Source organism: Crotalus tigris, unplaced genomic scaffold (assembly GCF_016545835.1).
Source record: "Crotalus tigris isolate CLP2741 ecotype Arizona unplaced genomic scaffold, ASM1654583v1 scf7180000018160.1183395, whole genome shotgun sequence".
Classification (NCBI taxonomy): Eukaryota; Metazoa; Chordata; class Lepidosauria; order Squamata; family Viperidae; genus Crotalus; species Crotalus tigris.
In genome coordinates this window covers 636,585-652,571 of record NW_024096855.1, presented here as the reverse complement: position 1 = coordinate 652,571, position 15,987 = coordinate 636,585, and the positions used below count along the sequence as shown (strand labels likewise).

The 15,987-nt window shown below is 41.5% G+C and overlaps 1 long non-coding RNA gene across 1 annotated transcript in view; it reads left to right on the top strand.

Annotated features, from left to right (window-relative positions):
* LOC120310297 overlaps positions 1–14,149 on the top strand; it is a 35,028-nt gene extending 20,879 nt beyond the window's left edge. Inside the window, exon 2 of the long non-coding RNA XR_005557309.1 lies at positions 13,654–14,149. This is a non-coding gene — a long non-coding RNA (uncharacterized LOC120310297). The remainder of the gene's footprint in view (positions 1–13,653) is intronic.
* Positions 14,150–15,987: the final 1,838 nt, after the last annotated feature.

Sequence of the window (15,987 nt, the reverse complement as noted above, 5' to 3'; positions counted from 1 at the left end):
CCTAATTTTGTGTTGAGTTTGGCGAACCATAAGAGTAGATACATTCTTTATTTTGAGAACAGGCAATAGAATTTCATTTTTAATGTGGTCCAGTGTGCTTACAATAAAAATGACAATAAAGTTTATCTTATCTTATTAAGGCACTTTTAAAGAAAAATATGAGTGCAAAAAGTTTAGTTAGCAGTCTTCTTTCTTACTGAATTTGAAAGGATTTAATTCTGAGAAGACAGGGAGCAATCCCCAACAAGCTTCCTAGATCTGCTTTTCCCAAAGTATATAGTATCAATCTTGCAAAATAAGTCTAGCATTGTGCCCAAATAATGAGCTTTATACATTTTCTTGTAAAAGTCCTTGGTCTATCAGCCACTTCCCTCCTTCCACAATTTTCTCTGCAGTAGACCATGAATGTGAAAGAAAATAATACGGGAAATGGTTGACTTGATAAAACAGACAACACTGCTGAAGATATGTAAGCAGGGCAAAGAAATACATTTTTAATGACCTGCTTGATCATAATCTTCCTGGGAAACAGAAAATCAGAACAACTTTGTCCTAGTTGACAAAAGGCAAAAGTTGACAAAAGATAAAAGGCAACTAGGAACTCTTTGTTAACCTGCTAGCTTTCTTTTTACAAGGAGAATAATGATATACCAGCCAAGGGCTGTGTTGAAAAAAATGTCTTATCACTTTCATTTGTGAAGAGTGAAGAGAGTGAATGGATGATCTTCCTAGAAAAAGTGTCACCATCATACAATATCCTTAATTTTACATGTTAATAAAATAATGCTTAGGATAGTAACTGCAACATAAGATATCATATGAAGCAGCTGCAATAAATGAAGGATATCATAACAAGCATCAATAAAAAAAGTAAGAAAACAGAAGGCAAAAGTGATTTATGACTGTTTTTCACACTCATGAACATCAGCATTCCCATCATCATCTAATCAAAATTCATGTTTATGTCCCAGGTCATGTGATCCCCTTTTGTGACCTTCTGACAAGCAAAGTCAACAGGGAAGCCAGATTCGCTTAACAACCGTGTTACTAATTTAACAACTACAACGATTCATTTAACAACTGTGACAATAAAGGTTGTAAAGTGGGGAGAAATTCATTTAACAAATGTCTCAGTTAACTACAGAATTTTTGGAATCAATTGTGGTCATAAGTGGAGGACTGCCTGTATTTCGTACTTATATCTGTTTCCTGATAGGATTTACCTTGAAGGCAGATCCTGATAAACCATGAAACGGAATCTTACCTCAGCAACAGTTTAAACAAAGCACTCCCTTGAAACAACTTCATGACGGAGCTTGGCCCCCCTCACTTCTAACAACAATGTGACATTGCTTCATTCTTCATCATAGCCTCTGATAGCTCCTCTTCAGCAGAACTAACTGGACTTCAGCATGTGTTCCAGGAGTAGGTGTTCTTTATCCTCCTTCAGACTTCACCAAAAGCTGTGGAGGATACACTTCTGAGATAGGATTTGCGCCAAGCATTAGTGAGATGTGCTGATGAGCGTCAGTTTCTCCAGCATGCCCTTGCCCAAGTGTAAAGAGGCTGTCTCTGGGTACAGGGCACAGAAATCCCTTCAGCTAAGCAAATCATTTATTTATTCATTAAATTTATATGCTGCCTATCTCACTATCAAACAACTCTGAGTGGTTCATGGTGCCATAAATAACAGTATGAAATGATTAGATTAAAACATTAAAATACTGGGCATTGAAAGTTAAAGCATTAAATCATGCTGCAAACCTCCTTGCTGAAGCACCTCATACAGGCCTACTTTTTATTTTCAGCCATTTAAATGCCTCAAGCCACATTGGCCATTTTTGAACTCCTTCCTTGCTTCAACTAATTTCAGTGTATTGTTCAACTGAGGATTGAATTTAATCACTGAATAATTATAATTTGCAAATGAAGAAGAAAATAGAACAGGAAAATGTATACTGTAAATGGAAGGGTTGACCACTATAGGATTTAGTGAATTTATACGCAATGTTACTGGTCAGTGGAAATGAAATTATTAAAGCTATGCCAAGTCTAAAAGGGATATTATGCAATATGCAGAAACACAAACAAAACACTTTTCAAATAGTTATAGTCTTTCCTAAAGCTTACATGCTTGTTTTGGAAGCTGTTCTTAGTTGTCTTAGGAATCTCAGCAGATAAAAAGGCTAGTCCTCATTTAACAACCACAATTAGGACCAATAATTCAGTCATTAAGCAAAGCCATTGCTAAGTGAAGCATCAATTTTATGGTCTTACTTCAGTTTTCCTTTACTTTACAGCCCTGTGAAGGTTATAAATGTGAGGACTGATCACAACATTACTTTTTTATCACTGTCATAACTGTAGACTGTCACTAAACAAGGACTACCTGTATGCCCATGACAGCAGAGGGCAATTGGGATTAACTTCTAAAGCAGCCACAGGAGTTTTTGGACAAGATGCTTAACAAATAGAATGGCAAATTGAGACCAGGGAAACAGCACCATGACCATCCATCTCAAGAAACTAAGAATCAAGATGAGTTTATAAATTGGATATAGAAGCCAGGGCTCCAAACTTTTTAAAAATATAAAATAAGGATTATCTTTTAAATTGGCACAACACAAAGCATTATGACCACAGACCAGAATTAAGATCAAGCATATAGAAGAAAAGTAAAACTGTCAATATATCATTACCAAGTCCAAGGCCTTCGTGTATCAATTATTGTACACAATACAATAGCTTCTTATTCTCCCATAACGAGTCCATTCCGATGAAATGAAGGTACTAGACATGCCTAGACAGCCAGAGAATATGATAAGAACATGATACATTTTTCTCAGTCTAAGGGCAACAATTTCCTTGTTGTTAAGGAAAAGAAAGGCTTAAGAAAGGAGGATGTCATTTTGATGAGATGGAAGAACCAATCCTTGAGTGGTAAACTCATATAATCTTACATGGAAGATGCTGCTCCAAGAGCCAGAGAGCTTTTGTATGCACATGATTAGTATTAGAAACACAGAGTTGGGTGTTGGGAGTACCAACATGGGTTGGGTGGTACATGCAAAAAATGCATAGAGTTTGGTTTGGAAGCATCACTGCTTCAGACAGGAAGGCGGTGCAGAGAGTGGTAAGGATGGCTGAAAAGATCATTGGCAGTTCCCTCCCTTCCATCCAGGACATGGCACAGAAGCATTGCTTGAGCAGAGTCCGTAAGATTATCTGGGACACTACACGTCCTCTTCATGACCTGTTTTCTTTGTTACCTTCTGGGAGGAGGCTTCATGGTATCCGAAGCAGAACATCCAGATTCAGCCATAGTTTCATTCCATACAGCATTAACCTTGTGAACTCTCAAGCTTCCTCCTTCCATTATATATTCAAGATGGACAGTATTTAATATTTATTTGTTATGTATATGTAGGGGTGTGGGTCTATACATGTTGTTTATAGTATGTTTAGGTGTGTGTCATGTATGTGTTTCACTTTGAAAGCGGGCAAATAAATTTCATTTTTTATGTGTGCCGTTGTGCCCACAGTAAAAAAAAATGACAAAGGTTATCTTATCTCATCTCGTCTCGTCTTGTCTTGTCTTGTCTTGTCCTGTCCTGTCCTGTCCTATCCTATCCTATCCTATCCTATCTTATCTTATCTTATCTTATCTTAGATCAGGGGGGCCTCCAAACTTGGCAACTCAAAGACCTTAACATTTTGGTGCTATGTCTGCAATCTTCTATGTGCAGAGCTCCTCCTTTGAATGTTGTATACGTCCCTAAAGATCACATATGTAATGTCGTTGAGCTCTACCTGCCCTTGGACTATATCTTTCATCAGACTGTTGCTGTTGCATAACCAGTGTTTAAAGAAGAGGCTAGATCCCTAGATGCGTGCAGGTACGTTCCCTAATGCCTGACAACTTCCTTATCCATGGATGTTTTACATTTTTGAAAAGTATCCAAAAGCTTCCTTAGAAAGCAAAAAACAATTTTAGCTGCTGTCCCGTGCTCATTTTTGAAGTATGTTAGCCTCTTTAAAAATTAAAACTAGTATTGTGAGTCCTAAAGAGAAGGGATCCATAGTTTTCTGCTGAAATGATGTTTTCTAATTTATTAATATCATGACAGCCCCTTTAGTGATGAGTAAGACTCTCAGCAGACATTTTGTAGGAATGATTGCCATGAATTCCTGAAATCTCAAATGGTCTCATTAGCCAGAAAGGTTGAGGAGAACCCTTACAATGGTGTTACACATGAGCATTTGGATTCAACTGTTTTTTCTATCACAGCACAGATGCCAAAGAACGACAGCCCTGTTGTCTGTGCATAACTAGTGCATACTAGTAGTTAGTTCTAATGATGTAATTAAAATGATAACCAAAATGTGACTAGATTACAGCTAGTAATTTCCAACCTCTGCCCACTAACAAGATTGTGAGAGATTGGGCGATTGCTCAGTGGTGGGATTCAAATATGTGAACAACTAGTTCTCTGCATGGATGCCACTTCCGGAAGTCCATTGGGCCTGGGCAACAAAAAATTAGCTACTGGTTCTGCCAAAGTGGTGCAAACCAATTGAATCCCACCACTGCGATTGCCTCAAAAATCTCTTAAAACTATTGTGTTTTATTTCTGTTTTTCACTTGCCATATTTTAGATGGAGATGTTTCATTTTTGAAATAACAAACTTTCAAGGACACATTTGAAGGTTTTTCAAGGGATTTATTTTTAAATCATTCTTTGAGGCAGTACTGTATTTTTCTCTCCTGACTGAAAAAATGCAAACCTGTGACAGTTTAAAACAGGTTACAGTACTAGAATACCCATAAATAGCACATACAAAATCATTAACACTATTACATTTGTACCCTGAGGCTTAAAAACAACTCTTTACCAGATTTATATGAAAGAAGCAAGTGAGATTTTCCTTTTGGACAGTGGAAACGCTTTTGCACAAATTATCTTTATATTCTTTTTCCAATCCATTTACCTATTATTCAAGTTCCACCTTTTGATAGAAAGTAACTGATAAAATTTATCTTTGTTTAGAAGTATTCCCAAATCATAACATATCTTTCAAACTTTTTTTAAATCAGTGTATATTTTCAAAGTAGATTAAAGAAAGTAAAGTATGCTGTATTTACATATCCCCAAGAATGACATCTTTGCACTTACATTTCCTTTAAAATTCTATATTTCTTTCCAGAGCTATTATTAGCTATGTATTATAAAAACACATATAATGAATTTATGGCTATCATGACAACTTCCATTTCATAGGCCTTTTAACTCTAGTTTAAATTTAAGGGGAAAAAACTACTAGAAAAAGGAGTGGCGGAGTAGGGGACTGTCTTAAGATCACTTTCAATCTCAGGACAGAATTACTTTTCGACTCTTCCTTGGCTTATAAAAGCCATTTTTGATACACCCTAAAAAACTATAAATTTGATTCAGTAACTTTTCTTGCCAGTTCAATTGGAGATGTGACCGAGGAGTCACTTGATGGCTCTCCCAGAAAAATTATATTCTAGAACTTAAGAATATTTGGAATTATAACTAGTTTACACATCAAATGGAACGCAAATAGACTTTAATTCACACAGCAGGGCTCCCCCCTCGCTTTTGTGTTCTCTGTAAATGCAACCCAGTAAATCCAAACCCCGTTCCAAAGGACTGTTCATTCATCCAGAGCAGATTGGAGCAGCAGGCAGGGGGAGCATAGGAGAGAGAGAGAGAGAGAGAAGGGAATCCAGGGCTCTGGCAGAGACCAATGAATCCTGCATGACACAACCCTAGGAATGCAAACATTCATATGCTTTGAAAGGGGAGAAGAAGTGGGAACTTTTCCAACTTGATAAATAGTGTCTTCTACTTGAAAAGGATAATATTTTTTTCAGGTTTTGTACACAAATGATAGGGTTTTTTTTTTTTCCTGCAGATAACACCTAGCTGCAACATTGGCAAGTTCATTGGAGCCCCTAATGTTATGCCATCTGCCACAAAAAAAAACAAGCTTCCAACATTTTGTTGTTGTTGTTGTTCATCACCAGAGTTTAACATCAATAGCTTTTTAAGCAGAAGAGCACAATAAAAGTTAAGAGTTATAATAGACAAGCAAGACGTTGACTTTTTAACTAATAGGGCCTTTAAAAAAAACAATAAAAAATACATTCACGTACAATGGTGATTCTAATCCATTGCCTTAAAATGGCGATCATTTCATGACTATGGCAAATCTACTTGATCCGTTCTAAATATGTTTATCTATAAAATTATGGGGTTTTTTGTAGGCCTGTGTGTGTTGTTTTGATGACAAGCCCCACTAGGCACTACTTCCCATTACTGAAAATATTGTTGAGCTAAATTGAGCTAAAATAATACAAAAAGGAATAACTGAAAGCATAACAAGCAACTGGAATAAAACTTGCAATAATGAAGTGTTAGCAGTAAAAAAAATGCACACATAGTACATGAACATGAAGCAAGTACAGTTGTGTGGGAGTGGGAATATTCCATACAATTGTAGAATTTAGGATCATTTCCCACTATTTAGTGGGAAATTCAGGAGACATAGCCCTTTTGCACACAGGATATAGTAAAACTATTGAATTCTACTAGAATCCTAGCCCAAGACCACACCTTGTAGAACTACTCCCCCAATTTAAACAGTATCAACTTTCTGCATATAACATGACCATAAAAAAGGGCTGTTCAGAAATTTAGTTTAAATGTTCTATTAAATGTGTAAATGAATTATATTGTATAGCGCTGCATGTTTTATTCATTCATTAAATTTGACAATACTTTAAATACCTTAAATTCCAGAGGAAAAAAGGCATAGTTCTCTTAAGTCTGATACATTCAAAAATTCAGTTATTAAAATATTTTTATGCAGCATTCCTATGAACACTTTCAGAGGTGTTGCTGCATGCCATTGGGCCTGAATCTAAACCCCTTGGTAATAAAATAAATATCCAAGAGTTTATTAAAACAAAAATGCAGAGGATAGGACATAGTTCCAAATGAATGAGTTTGGAATTATAGACCTATATGTGAAGGGAGTTTAAATATTAATATCCTCATGAATAAATATATGTCTAGTTTCCTTTGTCAATAATTATACAGTTGATTGTTTTGGCTTCCACATAATTAAAACCAGTGAGGACCTGATGCTACATTTACTGTGTAATAATGGTAATAAAGAACTAGTGAGACCATAAAGTAGACAAAGTAATACAAAATGAAGAAGCTAAAGTGCTCTAAGCCTTTAGAATTTAAACAGACATGTACTGGCCACATAACACCCCAGACTTAACAATTGTCAATAAGAAAGACAAAGAAGTCTGGATAGTGGACATGGCAATGCCTGGAGGCAGCAGAATAAAAAAGAAAGAACTGGAAAAGATAACAAAATACAAAGGCCTGCAAACAGAAGTACTGCAGAACAACTTTAGCAAAAGAAAGTAACAGTAGTAGCAATAATAGTAGGCGTCCTGAGTGTAATCCCAAAACAAATGGAGCAGTACTTGAGCCCCAAAATCAACATCAGTCAATGGCAAAAGGCTGCTTTACTCAGAACTGTTTACATCTTGCGACAATAGTTCAACACCCTCAAACATCAATCATTTGCCTATCCCAGGTCCTTGGGAAGGACCCAACAGGTAGATTTAACAGCCCCAAACCCAGGCAGTTTGTGCGAACAACCATAATAATTCTTTATTTCAATGAAAGTATGTTTTATTCAGTATTTATTGCATTTAGAGCAATAACATATATTTGCATTTTATTTCTTTTTTAGTTGTTATTTATGTATTTATTACAGTTTCATATCATGTTTATTATTTTATAAGTAAGTCGAAGCTGTTGAATCCTTCGTTCGCTTGTGAATGATGAAGACACATGGTAACAGTTAACTACTCTTTATTCTCCTTCTCCAACAACCAAGCAAAATACAAAAGGCACGCAGGCCTTTTTATATGGCCAGAAACGCAGATAGTGTCAACCAATAGGAACAGAGCGTTTTCGCGCCTTGCACATGCGCACAAGGCTGGCACTGCTCTGTCTGGTCCCGGGCAGCTTTTGGAATGCCCGGGACCAATGCAACGTCCCTAGCCTGCTTTTGCAGGCTCAGGATGTCGGGCCGCCTACCCTGAATGCAGCAGCAGACATCCGCCCGGAACAACTTATAGCCGGCCCGCCATGTAAACGGACAGCCGAGCGCGCCGGGGAAGCCAACAATCTGTCTTACGGAGTGACAGCCGGCCGGTGGGTGCACATGCGCAGACGCCAGGGACTGTTGGAGATCAACGGGGCATGCGCGGCTGGAGGAGACCGCGGACGCATTACCAGACATTGTTAGGAACTACTGAAGAGTCGCGAATCGTCGGGAAACGGCTGGGGCGTCGGGAAGCGGCCGGGGCGTCGGGAAACGTTTAGGTCAGGATGACGAAGCAACATTTGGGACGTTGGGTGTATGGGCGGTGATAGGGGGTGTGGTTTAGGCGCGGTTTCAGTAATTGTATAAAAAGGGAATGGGTGTATACATCGTCAGTGCTGACTTTATTCCGTTTGTTCGTGCATAATAAACTGGGTGTTCTCCGTTCCTGGCGAGGTGCTTCTTTTATTGGAGTGGGTGCCAAAGACGGGGTGACAGTAAGTCAGCACTCCCTCAGGGACGGTTGCCGGACTATTTGGTGCCATGGCCGAAGGGGTGCAAGGTGCCGAAGCAATGGAAGATATTCCGGAGCAAGAGGGGGATCCCGGGTCGTCTGTGGACCCTGGGGCAACGCTGGAAGGTCCGGTCGTTCGTCCGAAGGAGAGGGGTATTCCGCCCATGCTGGGTGTGGATCCTGGGCTGAAGCAGCAGCCGGCATTAACGGAGACTGTGGACTGGGGGTTAAGTTCTACACTTCAGCGTGTGGAAACTGAAGGGCGGTTTGTAACGACGGACAAAGGTCTTGCTGAAGGATGGAGGGAGAGGAGAGCGGTTAGCGGCGAAGAGGGTGATTGGAGCTACTCCACAACCCCGGGGCAGTATACCCTTGACGTGTTAAAGGCTAGGTTTGGAGAACCAGGATTCCTACCAAGACAGGGAGCAATCCCACGCCGTCCCACTGACTCACCTGGATTCCGTTTGGCTAGTCCACTATTGAGGGGGCCAGCAGTACAGTTGGACCGTGGGGGGCACGGAGCTGCAAGGTTAGGAACCATGGCTGCTACTCAGGGCACTCCAGCCTTCTTGCCTTTGGGACCCGGGGATCTTGGCCAGCGCACTAACATCGCAGACGGGCAGCATGGAGGCCAACCTGTAGCGTGGCCCACAGGGATACCATGGACCCCTCCACCGATTGGAATTACTTTTGATGGAGATCCGGACAAGTTGGCTATGTTTTTGGGACATGTGCTAAATCATCTAGATCGTTTCGCAGCCCATTATTCCTCCCAATGGGCGATAGTGGTGGCGGTAACGGCCAGTTTACAAGGCGAAGCAGCTTCCTGGGCGGCTGATCTCTTTGGGGACCATGCTAGTGAATTGGCCGACATAGGTTCCTTTTTGGATGCCTTGAGGATTAGGTTCGAAGACTCCACCAGAGCTCAGAGAGCGGAAGCTGAAATAGTGACACTGAGGCAGGGAGGGAGACCGGTGAGGGAATTCATTAAAGAATTTCAGCGGGTGGCGGGTCGGTTGCGGTCCTGGCCAGAGAAATTACTGGTACATTATTTCAGGCAGGGCTTGGATGTAGAACTCCGCCAGGCTTGTTTGGTAAGAGGAGTGCCCTCCCGTTTACCTGAATGGTATAAGACTGTAACCGAACTCCATGCAGGACTACAAGAATTGGCGCCAAGAGCATCCGCCCTACTTCCGGCATCCGTTCCGCAAGCGGCAAATAAACCAAGGGCGTTAGGCGTACCAGTTCAAACAGTTCCACCTGGGGTGTCCAGGGGGACTTTCCGATGTTATAGGTGTAACAAACCGGGTCACAGGGTGGCTCAGTGCCCGATCCCACCTAGACAGGGTTTGAGTTCGGGACAGTCCACCCTGGAGACAAGAAGACAAACCATCACCCCGTTCCGAGGGAAGGATCAGACAAAGGCGGTACAAGATGAAAGTAGCATCCCATATAGGTCTACACCGGTAGTGCCGGGTGCCACATCGGAGGTAGTGCCTGAGACGTATGGCCAGGATGACCCGGAACAAGACCCCATGGTATGTACGCCGGTGGTACCGTTTAATATATCGATACGTCTGACGAATTGTAGATCGGGACAATATAAAAACTGTAAGGCTTTAATAGATTCGGGTTGTACTCGATGTTTGATTAGTCGGAAATTAGCAAATATGTTGGAGCTTAGATTGGTCAACCTATCTCGACCTATTAATTTTGAACAAGTGGATGGTTCTTTATTAGGGGGGGCGCCGGTATGTCAGGTAACCGAGCCGGTCCGATTGGAGATGGGGGAGCATTGGGAGTTGCTCCGTTTCATTGTAATTCCCTCAATGACTGAGGAAGTGATTTTAGGGCTGGCCTGGCTTGACAAATGGCAGCCGGTGATTTGGTGGGCAGATGGGTATCGTCGTATGAGGTTGGTAACAGGTCCCCGGGCTCCAGGTAATGGCAAAAAGAAGCCACAGAAACAATCACCCCTTAGGGAAACACAACACATGGAAAGAAGTAAGGTAGCAGTGGAAGCTACCGGGACGGCACGGCTATTCCCTGTGGAGTATGACGATCTAAAGGAGGTATTCAGCGAACGGGAGTGTGATACGTTGCCACCACACCGTTCCACGGACTGTGCAATAGACATCATACCGGGGGCGAAGCTGCCAAAGCCCCGGATGTATCCCATGTCACCTAAGGAGTTGGTGGAACTAAGGAAGTATATTGATACTAACCTGGAACGGGGGTTTATAGAGCCGGCCCGATCGAGAATAGCGGCCCCAGTGATATTCCAAGGGAAAAAGGATGGTGGGTTGCGGTTGTGTGTGGATTTCAGGGGGTTAAATGCGGTGAGCACCGAAAATATGTATCCATTACCCTTGTTAAAGGACATGCTATCTCATTTATCCCAAGGGAGGGTGTTTACTAAGCTTGACTTACGGGAGGCTTATTATCGCATCCGAATAAAGCCGGGGGATGAGTGGAAGACCGCATTCAACTGCCCTTTAGGCAGTTTCCAGTTTACTGTTATGCCATTTGGCCTTAAAGGAGCGCCTGCAGTATTCATGCAGACCATTAACGCGGTATTACATGATCATCTATATCGCGGGGTATTGGTTTATCTGGATGACATTTTAATATATTCTAAAACTATGACAGAACACATACGGTTAGTCAGGGAAGTATTACGCAAACTCCTTAAAGCTCAGTTGTTTGTGAAGCTTTCGAAATGCGAATTCCATAAAACCTGTATTGAATATTTGGGATACAAAATATCAGCTTCGGGTATCGAAATGGATCCAGAAAAGGTGAGGACGGTACTCGAATGGCAGGCCCCTCGGACGAGACGGCAATTGCAGAGCTTCCTGGGGTTCGCAAATTTCTATAGGCAGTTCATCCCTAATTTTGCACGGGTGGCTTTGCCTCTCACAGAATTGTTGAAAACGAGGAACTCCCCAGTTAAGGTACGCTCTAGTCAACCACTAGCGTGGTCCAAGGAAAGTCAAGCTGCTTTTGAATATTTAAAGACATTGTTTGCTCAAGAGCCCATTTTATTACATCCAAATCCCGATAAGCAGTATATTGTCCAAGCTGATGCGAGTGATGTGGCAGTGGGTGCAGTCTTGTTACAACGAAATGATAAGGAAAACTTACAACCATGCGCTTACACCTCGCGCAAACTGACAGAAGCTGAAAGGAGATGGGCTATATGGGAGAAGGAGGCCTTCGCTATTAAATGGGCCCTAGTAACATGGAGGCATCTTCTAGAAGGCGCGACACATGAAATAGAGATATGGACGGACCATAAAAACTTAGCTATATTGCAATCCCCCCGACGCTTAGCACCAAAGCATGTGAGGTGGGCACAATACTTTCAACGGTTCACCTTCCGACTTAAATATGTTCCTGGGGGACGTAATTTCTTGGCAGATGCCTTGTCCAGGTTACCTCAGTACGAGAGCCAACGAGAGGAAGTAGTACAGGCTATTTTGCCACCATATACCCAGGGGGTGAGTAGGCTAAGAGTCCGTTCCAATTTCGATAATTTTGAGGTGGAACTGAGGAAGGTGTTGTCCCAGGATTCGTGGTTCCAAACCCATTGTTCGCTGTTCACTCAGAGGGACGGGTTGGCATGGTTTGGTAGGAAGCTATATGTTCCCCTTGTTTTAAGGGCCAAGGTTCTTCAGAGGTGCCATGATGCACAATTAGCGGGGCATTTTGGGTTCGTCAAGACCTTACATTTAATTAGGCGCCAATTTTGGTGGCCTACATTAAGAAAAGATGTGGCACATTATATAAAGGCATGTTCTGTATGTGCTGCTTGTAAAAATCAGCCAGGAAAGCCGGTGGGATATCTACAGCCAGTGGCCAACCCTGAGCATCCATGGCAAGATATTGCCATGGATTTTATTGTAGAATTACCAAGCAGTAGAGGATATACTGTCATTTGGACAGTAATCGACCTGTTTTCAAAACAGGCACATTTCATTCCGTGTAAACGATTACCAACGGCTAAACGATTGGCATACATGTTTTTGACACATATATATCGGATCCATGGAGCCCCTCGGCGCATAATATCGGATCGGGGGGTTCAGTTTACCGCGAGATTTTGGAGGGGTTTTACGGCGCTTCTGGGGACGTCACAGGGGCTCAGCACCGCATACCATCCCGCCACGAACGGAGCTGCTGAACGGGCAAACGCAGCCGTTGAGAGATTTTTACGGAGTTACGTTTCCTATCAACAGGCTAACTGGGCTGATCTTTTGGTATTTGCGGAAGTGGCGTATAATAATGCGGTGCATACCAGTACTGGATTTGCCCCTTTTAAGGTAGTCTCGGGAAAGGATTTTGTACCTATACCTGAATGTATGGATTTACAGACACAGTCTTACCTTCCCCAAGAGTGGGTTCAATGGGTGTCAGGAGCATGGGCGGCAGTAAGAACAGCGTTAGCAGAATATGGAAGAAGGATGCGGAAGCAGGCGGACAAGAGAAGGCAACCCTGTAAACCATTTCGGATAGGTCAACTAGTATATCTGTCCACCAAGTATCTGAAATTGAAGGTCCCTTGCAAAAAATTGGCGCCCAAATATATTGGTCCGTTTAAAATTGTGAAGATCATTAACCCGGTAACTGTGCAATTGCACTTACCCAGATTACTGGGCAAAGTGCACCCAGTATTCCATTGTAGCTTAATCAAACCGGTCTATATGTACCAAAAGAAATCTGAACCAGGTCCCGTCAGTAATAATTTTTATGAGGTACAAGAAATACTCGATTCCCGGGTACAAAGAGGGGAATTGTATTATCTGGTCAAATGGAAAGGCTATCCGTTGACGGATGCTACATGGGTACGGGTGGACGAAGTACGAGCCCCCCGCCTAGTGAAACGATTCCACCAGAATAACCCTGGGAAACCGAAATTGACCGGGCCAGGGGGGAGTGGATAAACGAAGTCATGGAAACGATGTAACCCTACTTTTCTTTCCCAGGGGGAGCCCTGGTAGAAGGGGGCAGTATGTCGGGCCGCCTACCCTGAATGCAGCAGCAGACATCCGCCCGGAACAACTTATAGCCGGCCCGCCATGTAAACGGACAGCCGAGCGCGCCGGGGAAGCCAACAATCTGTCTTACGGAGTGACAGCCGGCCGGTGGGTGCACATGCGCAGACGCCAGGGACTGTTGGAGATCAACGGGGCATGCGCGGCTGGAGGAGACCGCGGACGCATTACCAGACATTGTTAGGAACTACTGAAGAGTCGCGAATCGTCGGGAAACGGCTGGGGCGTCGGGAAGCGGCCGGGGCGTCGGGAAACGTTTAGGTCAGGATGACGAAGCAACATTTGGGACGTTGGGTGTATGGGCGGTGATAGGGGGTGTGGTTTAGGCGCGGTTTCAGTAATTGTATAAAAAGGGAATGGGTGTATACATCGTCAGTGCTGACTTTATTCCGTTTGTTCGTGCATAATAAACTGGGTGTTCTCCGTTCCTGGCGAGGTGCTTCTTTTATTGGAGTGGGTGCCAAAGACGGGGTGACACAGGACACAACAGAAACAGTGAACATATCCAGTCCTTCCTCCTCCTATTTTCCCCACAACAACCCTGTGAGGTGGATTGGGCTAAAAGAGGGTAAATGGTCCCAAATCACCTAGCAGGCTTTCACGTCTAAGGTGGATCTAGAATTCACAGTCTCCTGGTTTCTAGGTCAGCATCTTAACTACTGCACCAAACTGCCTGTCCATTTAGAAATGTATTACATAATATTATATATTAATGTTAATAATATAACCTATAATTTATACATTTGGGTCTTTGTAATAACAAAAAGTAAATGTTAACACATGATAAAATAGAGGTAATGTGGACAGAGAAGTGATGCGTTTAAAATCATCTTAACATTAATATGACATTTGATGCTATGAATAAGCATCTGAATAAGTTTTCTATTTTGGGGTGCTTTGCAGAGCAGGTTAGTTTTAACAGACTGATAATTTTTGATAATTAGTCTTACAAAATATTTACTTTTGAGCTACTTGGTAGCAATGGTTAATTTAAAAAAAAGTTGCAGGAAGGTATACTTCCTACACATTTATGCAAGTATGAGCCGTATGGCTAACTCGCAATTACAAGCATGAAATCTGTGCAAGAGAATAAGATCCAAAGTACTCAAAGTATATTTATTTTGCACTTCCTCAGTAAGCAAGACTTTCTCTTCTAAATCCACATGAGGCACAGGTTGAAACATACAAGTGAATTCAGCCCAAGTTTGCAGATTTTGGCTAATAAAGCTAGAAATGTTTCTCTGTCAAAGAAGAATACTTCTGTTTGATTAGCTTCCTAAAATGATTCCAATAATATGAATAAACCCTCCCTCCTCAAATAAATGGAATTTTCTGCTGTTCAGATGTTTTTACTATTCTCCAGATGCTTCAACTATTTTCAGTTCCTTGCATTAGGCTCATTCCATTGACTTTCTTAAATAAATACTGGTATGATTGTTTTTACCACCAATTTATATTAAAGGATGGATTTCAGATGCATATTTGAAGGCAAAACCACAAAGATGTCACACTTATTTCCAAAGTTGGGTCAAAGGTGCTTTTTCAAAAGGCAATTGGACTTTCTTTATTTTTCCGTGAAGATGTTTTGCTTCTCATCCAGTTCTTGGATGAGAAGCAAAACATCTTCAGGGAAAAACAAAGAAAGTCCAATTGTCTTTTGAAAAAGCATCTTTAGGACAACCATGACCTGGATGACTGAGAATCTCCATAGATATTCCAAAGTTGGGAGCAATATTTTCATTTATTTCCAACAATTTTCCATTTCGAATTTAAAAAAATGATAGTTTATTATTAAAGAGCTCCATGGATGCACCAACCATCCTTTGCATGCAGAATTAGAATAGATTGCTTTTATTCAAATATTGAAATGACTTCATCTGCTGTTTAGACATTCAATAACGTAAGACTTTATTCAAGCTGATAGAAATTATTTTTCTTACTTTTGAAATCTAGCTTTTCTAAAAGACTAATGATTCGTCAAAATTAAATGTTAAGCTATACTGGAGAGAAGATAATTAAACCAATGCATTTGTCATCATCAAACAAAATTTTAAATGAGCAGAGATTAGAAAATATACAGGTACATTGGTTAATCTAATGGGGGTGAAAAGGTAGGCAGCTTTCCCAGATACAAGTTATTATCAAAGCTATTATGTTCTGTGTCTTAATAATTTTCTTGTCTAGAGGGATATGATTTGTGAAATAATGGAGGAAGGGAAGATTTTAGAGAATGTGATGGAACATGACATTCTTTATATAAATTCA